This window comes from Nyctereutes procyonoides, unplaced genomic scaffold (genome assembly GCF_905146905.1).
Source record: "Nyctereutes procyonoides isolate TBG_1078 unplaced genomic scaffold, NYPRO_anot_genome, whole genome shotgun sequence".
In the NCBI taxonomy this organism is placed as follows: Eukaryota; Metazoa; Chordata; class Mammalia; order Carnivora; family Canidae; genus Nyctereutes; species Nyctereutes procyonoides.
This window is the reverse complement of record NW_026575035.1, coordinates 23,554,231-23,574,120: the sequence shown is the minus strand read 5'-3', so window position 1 is coordinate 23,574,120 and position 19,890 is coordinate 23,554,231.

Here is a 19,890-nt window from a genome sequence, read left to right as displayed (position 1 = left end):
TTTTGACTGCTTGTTTTGCTGTGCAGAAGCTTTTTATCCTGATTAAGTCCCAATAGTTCATATTTGTTTTTGTTTCCCTGGCCTTCATAGATGTATCTTGCAAGAAGTTGCTGTGGCCAAGTTCAAAGAGGGTGTTGCTTGTGTTTTCCTCTAGGATTTTGATGGATTCTCGTCTCACATTTAGATCTTTCAACCATTTTGAGTTTGTGTATGATGTAAGAGAATGGTTTAGTTTTATTCTTCTGTATGTGGCTGTCCAATTTTCCCAGCACCATTTACCCACTTTTTCCAGTGGATAGTCTTTCCTGCTTTGTCGAATATTAGTTGACCATAGAGTTGAGGGCCCATTTCTGGGTTCTCTCTGCTGTTCCATTGACCTATGTGTGTGTTTTTGTGCCAGTACCACACTGTCTTGATGATCACAGCTTTGTAATACTGCTTGAAGTCAGGCATTGTGATACCCCCAGCATTGTTTTTGTTTGTTTGTTTGTTTGTTTCCTCAAATTCCTCTAGCTATTCGGGGTCTTTTCTGATTCCATACAAATCTTAAGATTATTTTTTCCAACTCTGTGAAGAAAGTCCGTGGTATTTTCATAGGGATTGCACTGAATGTGTAAATTGCCCTGGGTAGCATAGACATTTTCACAATATTTATTCTTCCAATTCATGAGCATGGAGTGTTTTCCGTCTTTTTGTGTCTTCCTTAATTTCTTTCAGAAGTGTTCTATAGTTTTTAGGGTATAGATCCTATACCTCTTTGATTAGGTTTATTCCTAGGTATCTTATGCTTTTGGGTGCAATTGTAAATGGGATTGACTCCTTAATTTCTCTTTGGTCAGTCTCATTGTTAGTGTATAGAAATGCCACTGATTTCTGGGCATTGATTTTTGTATCCTGCCACAATCCTGAATTGCTGTATGAGTTCTAGCAATCTTGGGGTGGAGTCTTTTGGGTTTTCTATGTACAGTATCATGTCATCTGCGAAGAGGGAGAGTTTGACTTCTTTGCCAATTTGAATGCCTTTTATTTCTTTAGATTGTCTGATTGGTGAGGCTGGGACTTCTAGTACTATGTTGAATAGCAGTGGTGAGAGTGGACATCCCTGTCGTGTTCCTGATCTTAGGGGAAAGGCTCTTAGTTTTTCCCCATTGAGAATGATATTCTCTGTGGGCTTTTTATATGTGGCTTTTAAGATATTGAGGAATGTTCCCTCTATCCCTACACTTTGAAGAATTTTAATCAGAAACAGATGCTGTATTTTGTCAAATACTTTCTCTACATCTATTGAGAGGATCATATGGTTCTTGTTTTTTCTCTTGTTTATGTGATCTATCACGTTGATTGTTTTACAAGTGTTGAACCACCCTTGCATCCCAGGGATAAATCCCACTTATTCATCATTTACTCATGGTGAAAATCTTCTTAATGTACTGTTGGATCCTATTGGCTAGTATTTTGTTGGGAGTTTTTGCATCCATGTTCATCAGGGATATTGGTCTATAATTCTCCTTTTTGGTGGGGTCTTTGGCTTTGGGATCAAGGTAATGCTGGCCTCATAAAACAAATTTGGAAGTATTGCTTCCCTTTCTATCCTGTGGAACAGCTTTAGTAGAATAGGTATTATTTCTTCTTTAAATGTTTGATAGAATTCCCCTGGGAAGCCATCTGGCCCTGGACTTTTGTGTCTTGGGAGGTTTTTGATGACTGCTTTAATTTCCTCCCTGGTTATTGGCCTGTTCAGGTTTTCTATTTCTTCCTGTTCCCGTTTTGATAATTTGTGGTTTTCCAGAAATGCATCCATTTCTTCTAGATTGCCTAACTTGTTGGCATATAGCTGCTCATGATACTTTTTAAAAATCATTTGTATTTCCTTGGTATTGGATGTGATCTCTCTTCTTCCATTCATGATTTTAGTTTATTTTTTTTAAGATTTATTTGTATTTATTTATTATAGACATAGAGAGAGAGAGAGAGGGGCAGAGACACAGGCAGAGGGAGAAGCAGGCTCCATGCCAGGAGCCCAACACGGGACTCGATCCCGGGACTCCAGGATCGCTCCCTGGGCCAAAGGCAGGTGCGAAACTGCTGAGCCACCCAGCGATCCCCTTATTTTAGTTTTTTAAAGATTTTATTTATTCATAGGGACACACAGACACATAGAGAGAGACGCAGAGACACAGGCAGAGGGAGAAGCAGGCTCCACACGGAGCCCAACGTGGGTCTTGATCCTGGGTCCCCCGGATCACACCCTGGACTGCAGCGGTGCTAAACTGTGCCACCAGAGCTGCCTTCATTCATGATTTTATTAATTTGAGTCTTTTTTTCTTTTTAATAAGGCTGGCTAATGGTTTATCTATCTTATTAATTCTTTCAAAGAACCAGCTCCTGATTTGTTGATCTGTTCTACAGTTCTTCTGGTCTCTATTTCATTGAGTTCTGCTCAAATCTTTATTATCTCTCTTCTTCTGCTTGGTGTAGGTTTTACTTGCTGTTCTTTCTCCAATTCCTTTAGGTGTGAGGTTAGCTTGTGTATTTGAGTTTTTTCCAATTTTTTGAGAGAGGCTTGTATTGTGATGTATTTCCCTCTTAGGACTGCTTTTACTGTATCCCAAAGATTTTGGATGGTTTTATCTTCATTTTCATTAGTTTTCATGCCTTTTTTTTTTTTTAGGTTTTATTTATTCATGAGTCACAGAAAGAGAGGCAGAGACAGTGGCAGAGGGAAAAGCAGGCTCCTAACTGGGAGCCTGATGCAGAAGTAGATCCCTGGACCTGGGGATCATGTCCTGAGCTGAAAGCAGATGTTCAACCACTAAGCCACCCAGGTGTCCCTCAATGAATCTTCTTAATTTTTGTCTAATTTCCTGGTTGATGCATTCATCTTTTAGTAGGATGCTCTTTAACCTCCATGTGTTTGAGTTTCTTTCAAATTTTGTCTTGTGATTGAGTTCTAGTTTCAAGGCATTGTGGTCTGAAAATATGCAGGGGACAATCCCAATCTTTTGGTATCAGTTGAGACCTGATTTGACCCAGTATGTGGTCTCTTCTGGAGAAAGTTCCATGTGCACTTGAGAATAATGTATTCAGTTGTGTTTGGATGGAACGTTCTGTATATATCTGTGAAATCTATTTGGTCCAATGTATCATTTAAGGCCCTTGTTTCTTTGGTGATGTTGTACTTAGAATATCTGTCATTTGCAGAAAGTGCCATGTTGAAGTCTCCTACTATTAGTGTTATTATTATCTGTGTATCTCTTTACTTTGGTTATTAATTGATTGATATACTTGGCATCTCCCACATTAGGGGCATAAACATTCATGATCGTTAGGTCTTCTTGTTGGATAGACCCTTTAAGTAGGATATAGTGTCCCTCTTCATCCCTACTACAGTCTTTGGTATAAACTTTATCTGATATGAGGATTGCTACCCCAGTGATCTGAGATTCAATTTATAAAGTAATTCATGCACCAAGACTGTATATATGTATTTAATTTTTTATCCAGAATTGCATAATTTGGCTTGTTATTAAACCACTTCTTAATAAACCAGAACTTAGAAGAATCACTATTAGGACCATCTTCTATGATAATCACCTATGAATTTCAAGGGACAGGCAAAACATTTTTTAAATGTGTTTTATTCTTCAGAGACTCCAAATAACAGAGCTGGGTTTTCAGGATTAGTTTTAGCTCCATTGATGGGAACTGCAAATCGCAGTGGCTTGAATGATACAAAAGTGTGGTTTTAGTTTTTACAGTTCTGAGACCTGTTGAAGACTGATTGCTGGCTCTGTACCACAGTCTCAGAGCTCATGGCTTCTCCCTGTTTAACATCCCATCCCTAGAGTGAGGTGTGTGTCTTCATGATCCAAATAGGGATCAATACGAGCCAGAATTTCGTAAGATACCTGGCAGCTGTCATAGAAAACTTTTAACAGTAAAGCTGTCTTATATTTGCCATGTTAGGACTCTAAACAGTTGTATTTGAATATAATGTGTGGAGGAAGAGAGGTTGCAAGGAAAAATGTCAAGGCACAAGGGAAATGTTTTAAATATTTTAGTTATTTGAAAGAGTACATGTGCACAAGCAGGAGAGAGGCAAATGGAGAGGGAGAAGCAGACTCCCTGCTGAGCGTGGACCTAGACTTGGGGCTCAGCTCCAGGATCCTGGGATTATGACCTGAGCCAAAGACATGCTTAACCAACTGAGCCACCCAGGTACCCCCAAAGATAATGTCTTTATTGATGATTACAGTGAGTAACTAAAGGTTGAGTAGAATATATTTTTAAAAAAATCACTGCTAGGAAATACCCCCAAAACTTTCATTAAAGAAGTACTTCATATATTTTTAAAAAGATTTTATTTATTCATTCATGAGAAACACAAAGAGGCAGAGGAAGAAGCAGGTTCCCTGTGGGGAGACTGATGCAGGACTTGGTCCAGGACCCCAGAACCACGACCTGAGCCAAAGGCAGATACTCAACCACTGAGCCACCCAGGTGTCCCTTCATATTTATTTTGAAATGATAATTACAAAGTGTAAGAAGTCGAAGTCCATATCCTCTTACTGTTGTGAGTCCCTGACCCATTTCCTAGAGATAACTAGACCACTGTTGCTTTAGTCTTTTTTTTTTTTTTAAGATTTTATTTATTTATTCATGAGAGATACACAGAGAGGGGCAGAGACACAGGTAGAAGGAGAAGCAGGCTCCTTGCAGGGAGCCCGATGTGGGACTCGATCCCGAGACCAGGATCACACCCTGAGCCAAAGGCAGACACTCAACTGCTGAGCCACCCAGGCATCCCTTATTATTTTTTTAAATCAAAAAGGGATAGACTGTTCCACTGCTTTGACCTTGCTTTTATTATATCTAATGTACTTCAAAAACACTTTTTCTGAGTATTTCCTATTAGGGTATTTAAATTTGTGCTTTTATTCTTAAGCCATTTGAAATAGGATCCATTAGAGGAGTCACTTCACCTTTCTTAACTCTGTCCAATGTAGTGACAATTTTTATATAATCCAAGATGTGTAAAGTGACTTCTAATGTCTCTGTCAGCTCTAATGCCCTGATAATAAAGATGTTGCCTTGGGCTGAGGAAAGCTTTGACTTCAACCTATTTTCATAGAAATGGACTTCCTTGGTGCCTGGGTGGCTCAGTCATTTGGGTGTCTGATTGGTGTCTGACTTGATTTCAGCTCTGGTTGTGACCCGAGATCTGGCCCCACATGGGGCTCTATAGTGGGCTCCATGCTCAGCGGGGAATCTGTTTCTCCCTCTCCTTTAGCCCCTTCCCCCACCTCTCTCAAATAAATTAATTTTTTTTAAAAAAAGAACTTCCTCAAATTTAAACAAATGCCTGTTCTGTAACTGGGCATGAAGTATGGAAACAAAGCCACGGGGGTCCCTGGATGGCTTAGCAGTTTAGTGTCTGCCTTCGGCCCAGGGCGTGATCCTGGAGTCCCTGGATCAAGTCCCACATCAGGCTCCCTGCATGGAGCCTGCTTCTCCCTCTGCCTGTGTCTCTGCCTCTCTCTGTGTTTGTGTCTCTCATGAATAAATAAATACAATCTTTAAAAAAACAAAAACAAAAACAAAGACATGCCATTTTTTGTGTACCAGAGTGTGGGGACATTGCTCTAGGTAAATCAGTACCTTGACTTAATTGTGCTGCTGGAGGTTTTTCTTTTGTGATTCAGTTCACAATTGCCCTTTTGGAGGGGCTGGTATTGCCTCAACAGGAAAAGTTCATACTTGGAAATGAGGGAGAAGTTAGTCACGTAAAGATGAATTCCCTGGGCAAAAGCCCTCCAGTCTCAGAATGTGCTTTTGAGGGACCTTGGGTTCTCTTCCCCTCCCCCTTCATGCATGATGACTAAGTCACCCTGAGTTAAAGATGGAAAAGGAGACAGGCAAACACAAGACTTGCTTAATTGTGGCTATCTTAGGTGGCCTACAGGTGAAGGGAAATTGGGATAGAGCGATAGAGGGAAGAATGAAAACAGGAAACAGCTGTCTGGTGATGTAATGCTTGAATAGTACTTATTCAGTGAGCCTGGGCTTAGTCACAAACAGCTGTATCCTGATCTTGATATTATAATTGTGCAGATAATTCTCTGCTCAAATAGGCACATTTCACAAAATCTATCCATTCTGTTATAAAGGCAATTCTTAAATTGCTGTATAGCAGGGAGACACAGTTTATTTTAATTATGTAACAACAATGGACTCCCAGGTCTTGCTCTGCTGATCATTTACAAGGATTATGAGGGAGCGAACACAGTGGCAGATGGTAGTAGCTTTATCTTGTTAAGGTCACATCACTTGGAAATCTTGAAGCCTTCTATCTGGATTGAAATCCTTGCCTAGTGTGTGGCTTCAGCCTGTTCTCAGTATACATGATGGCTTATTTGCATGCAAAAGTATGGAAAAATTTGAGCTGATATGCATTTAAAAAATTTTTTAATGCCCAAGAAATAATTACTATGGCTTTCCTGTTTATTGAGTTCCTCGGTTTATTTTTTAAATGTCACTCTTTATTTATTGGAAAATGGAGTGGCTCTGGAATAGTAGAAAAATAGAAAAAGTAGTAGAAAACACCCAACTTAGTGTCAGAGAATAAAGTGTGCTAATGTTAGTACAAATCCCAGAATGGCTGTGTGTCTAGTTGCTCTGCCGGAGACGCAGAGTATGGTCGAAGTAGCTTACCTTTCCCTGTTGTAACCCGGGCTCCTGCAACAGGCTGGCGTGACGGTTAAGCTGTCTGTTGAGAGAAGTGGGGATCATCAGACCCACCTCATTCTGTGCTTGGAGACTCTGTGTTATCTGTGGAGAGGTACCAAGCACAGAGAGCCGGTTTGCTCAGCCACCGGGAGTGGTTTACTGAGGCACAGATCCCAGTAATATTCACGTGGCCAGGATTTAACCTCTCTGTGCCTCAGCTTCCCCTGAAAATGGGGGTAATGATAGATCCTAACATGTGGTTATGATGAGGATTGAAAGAAGTCACTACTTGTAAAGCACTTAACACAATGGCTGGCACATGAGTGCCTGTGTCAGTGAGTCCCTTTGGTGTGGTAGCCATTCTGTAAATGTCACTTCCTTTTCTCCATAAGATTTTCATATATGGTCAGTATCTTCTTAGTGAAAGTCTTGCTAAGCTTTCTTATTTGTATCAGGACCTGCTGAAAAAGAACATTTTGAAGAGGCAGAATGTCTGGAATTAGACCCAGAACCAGGGGGATTACAGTGAATTTCAGTGACTTTGCCACTGATTTGCTCAAATTTATATTAATTTGCCATTAATATAAAAGGCATCTACCTACTTGGGAAAGGCCCTGAAACTGAGAGGGAAAATTTTAAATTAACTACATTATCTGATTCTGTAAATTATGCATATCAAAAAAAAATCTGGAAACTATAAAAGGGGAAGGAAAAAAGAAAGTGTTAGGGCAGCCTGAGTGGCTTAGCAGTTTAGCACCGCCTTCTGCCCAGGGCATGATCCTGGAGGCCTGGGATCGAGTCCCACATCAGGCTTTCTGCATGGAGCCTGCTTCTCCCTCTGCCTCTGTCTCTGCCTCTCTCTCTCTGTGTCTCTCATGAATAAAAATTTTTTAAAAAAATCTTTAAAAAAAGTTGTTAATCACTTAAAAACTTGGTTATAGGGACACCTGCCTTGCTCAGGGCTTAAGCCCTAAGTGCACCTGCCTTCATTCCAGGGCCTGGTCTTGGGGTCCCGGGATCAAGTTCCCTCCATGGAGCCTGCTTCTCCCTCTGCCTATGTATGTCTCTGCCTCTCTGTGTCTCTCACGAATAAATAAATAAAATGTTAAAAAAAAAAGAACTTGGTTTTATAAGTTTTTTTTAAGATTTTATTTATTTATTCATGAGAGATACAGAGAGAGAGAGAGAGAGAGAGAGAGAGAGAGAGAGAGAGGCAGAGATACAGGCAGAGGGAGAAGCAGGCTCCATGCAGGGAGCCTGACGTGGGACTCGATCCCAGGTCTCCAGGATCAGGCCCTAGGCTGAAGGCAGGGGCTAAACTGCTGAACCACATGGGCTGCCCAGTTTCTTTCTTTATTTTATTTTATTTGTTTAAAGATTTATTTATTTATGATAGACAGAGAGAGAGAGAGAGAGAGGGAGGCAGAGACACAGGAGGAGGGAGAAGCAGGCTCCATGCCGGGAGCCCGACGTGGGACTCAATCCTGGGACTCCAGGATCGTGGTCTGGGCCAAAGGCAGGCGCTAAACCACTGAGACACCCAGGGATCCCCAGTTTCTTTCTTTATAAGAAAAAGATGTTCTGGTCTTTTTCTGTTTTTCTGTATGTAAATGTATTTTTCATTTTTATATTTTTCATCTTCACCAATTAAGATTATTGTAGATTAGATTTATAATATAATAGATTTATAATAAAATCTTATAGATTTATAAACATCAAAGTACATTAAATTTCCTATATATGGGTATATATGTTTTAAGTATTGTGTAGAAGATTTAAATGGAAGCATCAGGGCTCAAATTCGCTAAAATGAGCAGAAAACCTTTATATTCTCTTTTAAAAGATTTTAATTTTACTTTCAATAATGTAAGTATTTCAAAAAAACAACTCACAAAACTTAGACTAGTAGTATTAAAATTTGTAAGTTATAAGAAACCAAAAGGTAAAACCTAATATTTCCTAATTTCTTCTAACTATACAAAAATTATTCTGATACTTCACGGTGAACTTAGATGGAGAACCAGAAATTCTCACAAATGCTCTGTGAGGTAAATGCATTTTCCATTTTATATGTGGGGAAACAGAAATACATTTTCTGTTGGTGATTGGTGTGGAGTAGAGTGTGTGTGGAAGTCTGATGTGTGCCCCTCAACGAGGTAATTCAGTTTGTAGAAAATGTCACTTGCTAAGCCTATGCTTGGTAAGTCTATGTTTTGGTTGAACCTGGGCCTTGTGTGCTGCTCTTAAGCATAAAAAGGGCAGCCCTGGTGGCGCAGCGGTTTAGTGCCGCCTGCAGCTTGGGGTATGATTCTGGGGACCCAGGATTGAGTCCCATGTGGGGCTTCCTGCATGGAGCCTGCTTCTCCCTCTGCCTGTGTCTCTGCCTCTCTCCCTCTCTCTGTGTGTGCGTCTCTATGAATAAATAAATAAAATCTTTAAAAAAATCAAGCATAAAAGTAGCCATGGTCTTGCTAATTCTTGAAAGTCCAGATTAAATCTGGACTTAAAGTAAAATCCCTTTGCAAGAAAGGAATTCTTATTTCCTAGGTGAAGAGGTTAGTAGGAGCTGTTGATGTGTCATGTCATTATCTTCAGATCTCTCATTTTATAACTTCACAGCTTTGTACCTTTGGTCTGCCCCTCTCCTCTTTCTTGCAACCTCCAACCTCCATGTTTGTCCATCCAATGGCAAACCATTTCCGCTGCAGCCCCATTCCATGGTAAAGATGATTCCATCCTCCTCTTCAAAGAGACTCCGTTTCCTTGGCCTGGCTAAAGCCTGCGCCTTTCCAGTAAACATTGATATTTCCCTTTTTTAGAAGGTCAGGTTGATGAAGGTGTGATTTACATTTAGTAAAGTTGCACAGCTGAATTGTAACAACTCTGTACACTCCTATGACCACCACCACCACCACTGTAAAGACAATTTCTGTCATCTCTACCAATGTTTCTTGTTGTTTAGTAGTCCGTCTCTTTGTCCAGACCCTAGCAATGAGCAACCAGTGACTTGATTTCTGGTCCTGTAGTTTTGCCTTTTATGGAATTTCTTATAGATGGAATCATACAGTTTATAGCATTTTGAGTCTAGCTTTCTTCACTAAGCACCATGCACTTGGAAGATTTATTCATGTTGTTGCTCCTATAGGTAGTTCTTTCCTTTCTATTGCTGAATAGGGTTCCATTTTATGGACGTACTACAGTTTGCTTACCTTTTTACATTCAGATTGTTTCCAGTTTTTAGTGGTTATTAGTAAAGCCACTATGATTATAGATAATTTCAGGTTTGTCTATTTCGATGTGCGTATATGTAATTCATTCTTTGTTATTGTGGAGTATGTGTTCCATTAGGAAGTTTGTTTATTCATTCACTTGTTGATAGGCATTTGTGTTGTTTATAGTTTTTGTCTATTAGAAGGAAATCTACCATGAACATTTGTGTATGAGTCTATTTTTTTTTCTTTTTTAAATATTTCATTCATTTATTTGAGAGAGAGAGCATAAGGTGAGGGGCAGAGGGAGAAGGAGACTCCTAAATGAGCAGGGAGCTGACTCCGGGCTCCATCCTGGGACTCCTGGATCATAACCTGAGCCGTAAGGAGAGGTTTAACCAATTGAGTAACCCAGGCGCCCCTGTGTATAAGTCTTTGTATAGATATATACTTTCTCCTCTTGTGGATAAATGCCTAGATCACGTAGCAAACTATTTTCTAAAGTGGTTGTGCCATTTTATATTCCCACCAACAATGTAAGAGGATTCTAGAAGCTTCTCATTCTTACCAGCACTTGGTGGACACCTTTTTTAATTTCAGCTATTGCAATAGGCATGCAGTGGTATCTCACTGTGGTTTTGAATTGTATTTCTCTAATGACTAATGATTCTAACATCTTTCATATCCTTATTTACCATTCAAATATCTTGGATGAAGTATCTTCCTATTTTAGTCCATTCTTACATTGGGTTGTTTTCTTATTATTGCACTTTTTGAGTGTTTTATATATATACTGCATACTAGATATTTATCAGGTATATATTTTCAAATATTTTCTGAGACTTGTCTTCATTTTCTTGACAGTGCTTTTTGAAGAGAAGCTTTTAATTTTGATACAGTCCAGTTTACCAATTTTTTTGTTTAATGGATCATGCTTTTGGTGTTGTATCTAAGGTATCTTTGCCCAGCCCAAGATCACAAAGATTTTTTTCCTATTTTTTCGTCCAAAAGTTTCCTTAATTCTAGATTTTATTTTTTAGTTTTATGATGCTTGTCAAGTTAATTTTGGTTTAGGGTGTCAGGTGTCAAAGGGTGTTAGGGTGTAAAAATTATTAAGAAAAAAATTTTTGACACATGGATTTCCTATTGTTCCAGCATCATTTGTTGAAAAGACAATCCCTTTGCACCTTTGGCAAAAATCAATTGATCAAATGTGTTTGAATCTATTTCTGGACTCTTCTGTTTCATTGATCTGTGTCTATCCTTTTATTAATATATATGGTCTTGATGACTAGAGCTCTTTTACAGTAAGTCTTTAAATCAGGTAGTAGGAGTTCTAACTTTTATCTTTCTGAAATTGTTTTGGGTATTCTAATTCCTTTTGTTTTCTTTATACATTTTAGGTTCAGCTTGTCAGTTTCTATTTAAAAAATCTACTGGGATTTTGATTTGGTTTGTGTTGAATTCTATACACAAATTTGAGGAGATTTGACATCTTCACACTATTGAGGCTTCCAGCTACATATGTAGTATACTGCTCCTTTTATATCTTTTTTTTAAAGATTTTATTTATTTATTCACAAGAGACACACACACAGAGAGAGAGGCAGAGACACAGGCAGAGGGAGAAGCAGGCTTCATGCAGGGAGCCTGATGTGGGGACTTGATCCCGGGACTCCAGGATCACGCCCTGGGCTTAAAGCAGGCTCTAAACTACTGAACCACCCAGGGATCCCCAGAGCCATCGAGGGATCCCCTATATTTAGATCTTGATTTCTTTCATCAGTGTTTTGCATTTTTCAGTGTAGAGATCTTGGACCTGTTTTGTTAGATTTATATCAAAGTATATGATTTTTTGGTGTTAATATAAAGGCATAGCATTTCAAATTTCAATTTCTGTTTGTTTTAAGAATATATTAATAAAATTAATTCTGTAATATGTTGACCTCTTATCCTGCAACCAGACTAAGATCAATTATTTGTTTTAGTAGCTTTTTGGGAGTGTGTCTGTGTGTGTGTGTTTTCTTTATAGACAGTTATGTCATCTGCAGATAGTGACATCTTTATTTCTTCTTCTCTGGTTTCTATGCCCCCCCTTTTGTATTATTGTACTTGCTAGGGCAACTGGTATGATGATGAATGGAAGTGATGAGAACATACATCCTTGCCTTATTCCAGATCTTAGAAAGAAAACATTTAGTTTTTCACTATTAAAGATGATATAAGCCATAAATTACTTGTGCATAATCTTTGTGAATTTGAAGAAGCTTTTTAAAAAATTCCTTTTTAATCTTTAGTTTGCTGAGAATTTTTGTCACAAATGTTAGTTGAATTTTGTCAATTGCTTTTTCTACATGTATTGAGATGATTGTATGTTTTTTCTTTAGTTTCTTGATATGATGAAGTACATTGATTTTCTAATGTTTAATCTTTCAATCCCAAGATTTGCTAATTTTTTTTATTTTTAAAAAAGATTTTATTTATTCACTCATGAAAGACATAGAGAGAGAGGCAGAGACATAGAGGGAGAAGCAGGCTCCATGCAGGAAGCCTGATGTGGGATTCGATCCTGGGATCCCAGGGTCATGCCCTAAGCCAAAGGCTGATGCCCAGCCACTGAGCCACCCAGGCATCCCTCTTGTACTTTTTTTTTTCTTTCTGGTTTTGGTATTAGGATAATGTTGTCTCATAAAATGAATTGGGAAGAATTCTCTCATCTTTTATTGTCTGGAAAACTATAGAATTGATATTATTAAATATCTTATACAATTTGCCAGTGAAACGGAGTCTGTAAGGTTTTTTTTTTTAAGGATTTTTTTTTAATTTATTTGACACAGATAGAGCACAAGTAGGGGGAGCAGCAAAGGGAGAGAGAGAAGCAGGCTCTCCGCTGAGCAAGGAGCTTGAGATGGGACTCAATCCCAGGACCCTGGGATCATGACCTGAGCTGAAGGCAAATACTTAACCAACTGAGCCACCTAGTCAGACCCTGTGATACAATTTTTAACTACAAATTCAATTTCTTTAATGGATACAGGACTCTTCAGGTTATTTATTTTTTCCTTAAATAAGCTTTGATAATTTTTACCTTTTGAGGATTTGGTCATTCATCTACCTTGTCAAATTTATGGGCACAAAGTTATTAATATACCTTTAATATTCTTTTTAGTTCTGTAGGATCTAGTTCCTGATTGTAATTTCCATCTTCCCCTACTTTTTCTTTTTTTTTAAGATTTTATTTATTTGACGGGGGGGAGGGGCAAGATGGCGGAAGAGCAGGGTCCCCAAATCGCCTGTCCCCACCAAATTACCTAGATAACCTTCAAACCATCCTGAAAATTTACGAATTCGGCCTGAGATGTAAAGAGAGACCAGCTGGAACGCTACAGTGAGAAGAGTTCGCGCTTCTATCAAGGCAGGAAGACGGGGAAAAAGAAATAAAGAAACAAAAGGCCTCCAAGGGGGAGGGGCCCCGCGAGGAGCCGGGCTGAGGCCGGGGCGAGTGTCCCCAGGACAGGAGAGCCCCGTCCCGGAGGAGCAGGAGCTGCACCAACCTTCCCGGGCGGAAAGGGGCTCGCAGGGAGTTAGAGCAGGACCCAGGAGGGCGGGGATGCCCTCGGGCTCCCGGGGACACTAACAGACACCTGCGCCCGCGGAGAGTGCGCCGAGCTCCCTAAGGGCTGCAGCGCGCACGGCGGGACCGACCGGAGCAGCTCGGAGGGGCTCGGGCGGCGGCTCCGCGGAGGGGGCTGCGGGGCGGGAGCGCGAATCCACCAGCGCAGGCCCCGGAGCACAGGGCGCCGGGACACAGCCCAGGATCCGGCCTCCCCCGGGACAGGCAGAGGCCGGGAGGGCCCAGGACAGCGAGGACGCTCCTGCCCCGAGCTGAGCAGATCAGCGGCCCCGCCCCGGAGCCTCCAGGCCCTGCAGACGGAGAGCCGAGAGCCCCGAGCCCCGTAGTTCCTGCGGAGGCTAAATCCAGGCTTCCAGAGTTGCCATAGCAACTGCGGCTGTTCCTCCTGGGGCCCCACGGGGTAAACAACCCCCCTGAGCCCGGCAGCAGGCAGGGGCAGAGCAGCTCCCCCAAGTGCTAACACCTGAGAATCAGCACAGCAGGCCCCTCCCCCAGAAGACCAGCTGGACGGACCAGTGATACTCCCCCGTGTTCCAATACAACTTGTTTTTGGCCACTCTGCACTGAGCAAAATGACTAGAAGGAAAACCTCAACTCAAAAGAAAGAATCAGAAACAGCCCTCTCTCCCACAGAGTTACAAAATCTGGATTACACTTCAATGTCAGAAAGCCAATTCAGAAGCACTATTCTACAGCTACTGGTGGCTCTAGAAAAAAGCATTAAGGACTCACGAGACTTCATGACTGCAGAATTTAGATCCAATCAGGCAGAAATTAAAAATCAATTGAATGAGATGCAATCCAAACTAGAAGTCCTAACGACGAGGGTTAACGAGGTGGAAGAACGAGTGAGTGACATAGAAGACAAGTTAATGGCAAAGAGGGAAACTGAGGAAAAAAGAGACAATCAATTAAAAGACCATGAAGACAGATTAAGGGAAATAAACGACAGCCTGAGGAAGAAAAACCTACGTTTAATTGGGGTTCCCAAGGGCGCCAAAAGGGACAGAGGACCAGAATATGTATTTGAACAAATCCTAGCTGAAAACTTTCCCAATCTGGGAAGGGAAACAGGCATTCAGATCCAGGAAATAGAGAGATCCCCCCCTAAAATCAATAAAAACCGTTCAACACCTCGACATCTAATAGTGAAGCTTGCAAATTCCAAAGATAAAGAGAAGATCCTTAAAGCAGCAAGAGACAAGAAGTCCCTGACTTTCATGGGGAGGAATATTAGGGTAACAGCAGACCTCTCCACAGAGACCTGGCAGGCCAGAAAGGGCTGGCAGGATATATTCAGGGTCCTAAATGAGAAGAACATGCAACCAAGAATACTTTATCCAGCAAGGCTCTCATTCAAAATGGAAGGAGAGATAAAGAGCTTCCAAGATAGGCAGGAACTGAAAGAATATGTGACCTCCAAACCAGCTCTGCAAGAAATTTTAAGGGGGACTCTTAAAACTCCCCTTTAAGAAGAAGTTCAGTGGAACAATCCACAAAAACAAGGACTGAATAGATATCATGATGACACTAAACTCATATCTGTCAATAGTAACTCTGAACGTGAATGGGCTTAATGACCCCATCAAAAGGCGCAGGGTTTCAGACTGGATAAAAAAGCAGGACCCATCTATTTGCTGTCTACAAGAGACTCATTTTAGACAGAAGGACACCTACAACCTGAAAATAAAAGGTTGGAGAACCATTTACCATTCAAATGGTTCTCAAAATATACCCTAAAAACTATAGAACACTTCTGAAAGAAATTGAGGAAGACACAAAGAGATGGAAAAATATTCCATGCTCATGGATTGGCAGAATTAATATTGTGAAAATGTCAATGTTACCCAGGGCAACTTACACGTTTAATGCAATCCCTATCAAAATACCATGGACTTTCTTCAGAGACTTAGAACAAATTATTTTAAGATTTGTGTGGAATCAGAAAAGACCCCAAACAGCCAGGGGAATTTTAAAAAAGAAATCCATATCTGGGGGCATCACAATGCCAGATTTCAGGTTGTACTACAAAGCTGTGTTCATCAAGACAGTGTGGTACTGGCACAAAAACAGACATATAGATCAATGGAACAGAATAGAGAACCCAGAAGTGGACCCTGAACTTTGTGGTCAACTAATATACGATAAAGGAGGAAGGACGATCCACTGGAAGAAAGACAGTCTCTTCAATAAATGGTGCTGGGAAAATTGGACATCCACATGCAGAAGAATGAAACTGGACCACTCTCTTGCACCATACACAAAGATAAACTCAAAATAGATGAAAGATCTAAATGTGAGACAAGATTCCATCAAAATCCCAGAGGAGAACTCAGGCAACACCCTTTTTGAACTTGGCCACAGTAACCGGAGAAGGACAAACAGTGTATGTTCTCATTCATTTGGGGAATATGAATAATAGTGAAAGGGAATATAAGGGAAGGGAGAAGAAATGTGTGAGAAATATCAGAAAGGGAGACAGAACATAAAGACTTCTAACTCTGGGAAATGAACTAGGGGTGGTGGAGGGGGAGGAGGGCGGGGGTGGGGGTGAATGGGTGACGGGCACTGAGGGGGACACTTGACGGGATGAGCACTGGGTGTTATTCTGTATGTTGGTAAATTGAACACCAATAAAAATTAATTTATAAAAAAAAAAGAAAAAAAAGAAAAAAAAGATTTTATTTATTTGAGAGAGAGAGTGCACAAGTGGGTGGAGGGGCAGAGGGAGAGGAAGAAGTAGGGTCCCCGCTGAGCAGGGAGCCTGACTCAGGATCCATCCCAAGATCTTGAGATCATGACCTGAGCTGAAGCCAGATGCTTAACTGACTGAACCACCCAGGTGCTCCTACCATATTGATCAGACTAATAGTTCATCAGTTTTACTGATCATCTCAAAGAACGAATTTTTAGTTTCATTGATTTTGTCTATTTTTCTGTTTTTAATTTTGATTTCTGTTTATTGTTATTATTTCCTTTCTTCTACCTATGTTGAATTTAATTTGTTCTTTTACTAGTATATACTATTTTATATTTAAAAAACAACTTTATCAAGATAATTTACATATCATAATATTTACTGATTCACAGGGTATAATAGTTTTTGGTATATTTACAAAGTTATATAGCCATCCATCACTATAATGTAATTAAAGGACATTCTTATCACAAAAAGAAACTGTACCCATTAGCAGGCACTACCCCTTCTTTTTTCCTCATCCCATTCTGAAGCAACTACTAATCCACTTTCTGTCTCTGGAGATTTGCCCATTCTGAAAATTTCATGTAAGGTGTATCATAAAGATGTGGTCTTTTGTGTCTCATTTTTTTTCACTTGGCAAAATATTTCTGAGGTTCATCCATGTTGTAGCATTCATCAATACTTTATTCTTTTTTATTGTTGAATAACATTCCATTTTGTGGATATACCACATTTTGCTTATCTTTGATGGACATTTGGGTTGTCTTCACTTTTTGGCTCTTGTGAATAATGCTGCTATGAACGTTGGTTTACAAGTATCTGCTTAAGTCCCTGCTTTCATTTCTAGAGGGATGCATACCTACAAGTGGAATTACTGGATCGTATGATAATTCTTTAAGTTTTTAAGATCCACCAAACTGTTTTCCTAAAATTTTTTTCTACATGTTAAGAACCTCATATATGCAAGGCACTGTGCACAGAATTTTTGAATATTCATTTATTCTATTGAACATTCAAATGCTTAATTGTTTATTGAACACCTCCTAAGTACTGAACACTGGGTATGCCATGATGAATCAAATATAATCTCTGCCCTCCTGCAATTTACAGTCTCATTGGCAGAGATACTCATGCAAATTAATTTTACATTGTAATGGTAATAAATGCTGGAAATGAGAATTATGGGGACAATGACAGCCTATAAAAGGAATTTAATTTCATTGGGGAAGTTGGGGAAGGCTTCTCCCTGAGGTGACAAAATCCAAGTAGGAGTGAATTAAGTGAGGCAGTGAGAGCAATTCTTTCATGCAGAGGGAGCAGTGGGCCTTTCATTGCCATGATGGAAGGAAGTGTGCATTTATAAAGCTCTCTAAGACCTTTTGAACTCTTGTTGGAGCAAAGAAGAAAAGGAAGGTCATAGTAAATGAGGTAAGGGATGGATATTACAGAGAATATATATTCTGCTATCTCATCTTCACAGCAGTTTTTCATTTTAAAAAAAATTTTAGAGTGTGTGCACCTGCACACACACATACACACAAGTGTGGGCACATGCATGCACATCCGAGCAGACTGGGAGGGAGAGAGAATCTTAAGCAGGTCAGTGTAGAGCTCACATAGAGCTCAATCTCAAAACCCTGAGATCATGACCTGAGCCAAAATCAAGAGTCAGATCCTTAACAGACTGAACCACCCATGTGCCCCTTCACAGCAGTTATTTGTTTGTTTGTTTGTTTGTTGTTTGTTTGAAGAATATATTTATTTCTTGAGATAAATTTATAGACATTTAGTTGGTTGGTTGTTTTTCAACCAGAAAATTAAAACTATATGATCTAAAAATATTTTCCTTTATTCCTTAGCTGCCAGGAAACAAAGACAAATTTAGTTTTCCACAAAGGTAATGAATTAATCCCAACTACCTAGTAACATCCAGGCCTTTTAAGTGGCCTCTGTCAAGCTTTTACTTTTAATTCGCTATTTTAGTATATGTTCAAAATAAATTTTATGAAATGCTGTTAATGTATTAAGTATATACAATGAAATAAAGATCTACATAACTATGATAAAAGCTATTAGTACCACTGTAAAAATATTACAGGCAACATGATCTAAAAAATTATTTATTTATTTATTTTTAAGATTTTATTTATTTATTCATGAGAGACACAGAGAGGGCAGCCCGGGTGTCTCAATGGTTTGGCGCGGCCTTCCACCCAGGCCCTGATCCTAGAGACCCGGGATCAGGTCCCATGTCGGGCTCCCTGCATGGAGCCTTCTTCTCCCTCTGCAAATGTCTCTATCTCTGTCTCTGTCTCTCTCTCTCTGTGTCTCTCATGAATATTCTAGGAATCGAGAACCATTTTATATTTTGGATATCTTTTTTAATAATTTTTTTTAGAATTCTGTCATAAAGTAACAGATAACAGAAAATTGGGGGAGGAGAATTAACCTTTATTTTTAAAGATTTTACTTATTTATGGAGACACACACAGAGAGAGAGAGACGCAGAGAGACAGGCAGAGGGAGACACAGGCTCTATGCAGGAAGCTGGACATGGGACTCAATTCTGGGTCCCCAGGATCACACCCTGGGCTGAAGGAGGTGCTAAACCACTAAGCCACTGGGGCTGCCCTATTTTTATTTTTTTAATATTTTTTTCTGAATTTATTTATTTATTCATGAGAGACACAGAGGGATAGAGAGGCAGAGACACAGGCAGAGGGAGGAGCGGGCTTCATGCTGGGAGCCTGATGATCCCGGGACTCCAGGATCACACACCCTGGGCTGAAAGCAGAAGCTCAACCACGGAGCCATCCAGTTGTCCCAGGGAGTTAACTTTTAAATTGAAGTTCCAAATACTTTATAAATGTAACAATAATTCATAAAGTCAAATAAAATCATAGCACAGCAGTTTTTTAAACTGAAGTGAATTCACATACAAAATTAATAACTTCAAACAATTCAATGCAATTTAGTACATTCACAATGTTGTTGTGACTACTACCTCTGTCTAGTTCCAGGGCATTTTCATCAGTTTAAAAGGAAACCTGTACCCATTAAGCAGTCACTATCCATTCTCCTTATCCCTGGCAACCACCAATCTTTCTATCACTATGGAGTTATCTATTCTGAATATGTCACATAAATGGAATTATATAATCTGTGGTCTTTTGCGTCTGGCTTCTTTCACTTAGCATGAAGCTTCCAAAGTTCATTCATGTGGTGGTGTATATCAGAACCTCATTTCTCTTTTTGCTGAATAATATATATATATATATATATATATATATATATATATATATATACCACAATTTATCCATTCATCCGTTGATGAATACTGGGCTGTTTCCACCTTTTGGCTATTGTGATTAGTGCTGCTATGAACATTCATGTGCAAGGATTTGTTTATCTGTTCTGCAGTTCTCTTGGGTCTATACCTAGGAGTTGAATTGAAGGGTCATCTGTTAATTCTGTTTAAATTTTTGAAGAACTGCCAAGCTTTTGTCTACATTAGCTGTACCGTTTTACATTCCTACCAGCCATGTATTAGGGTTCCAATTTTCCACATTCTTGCCAAGACTGTTATTGTCTGTTTTTTTATTGTAGCCTTTCTAGTGAGT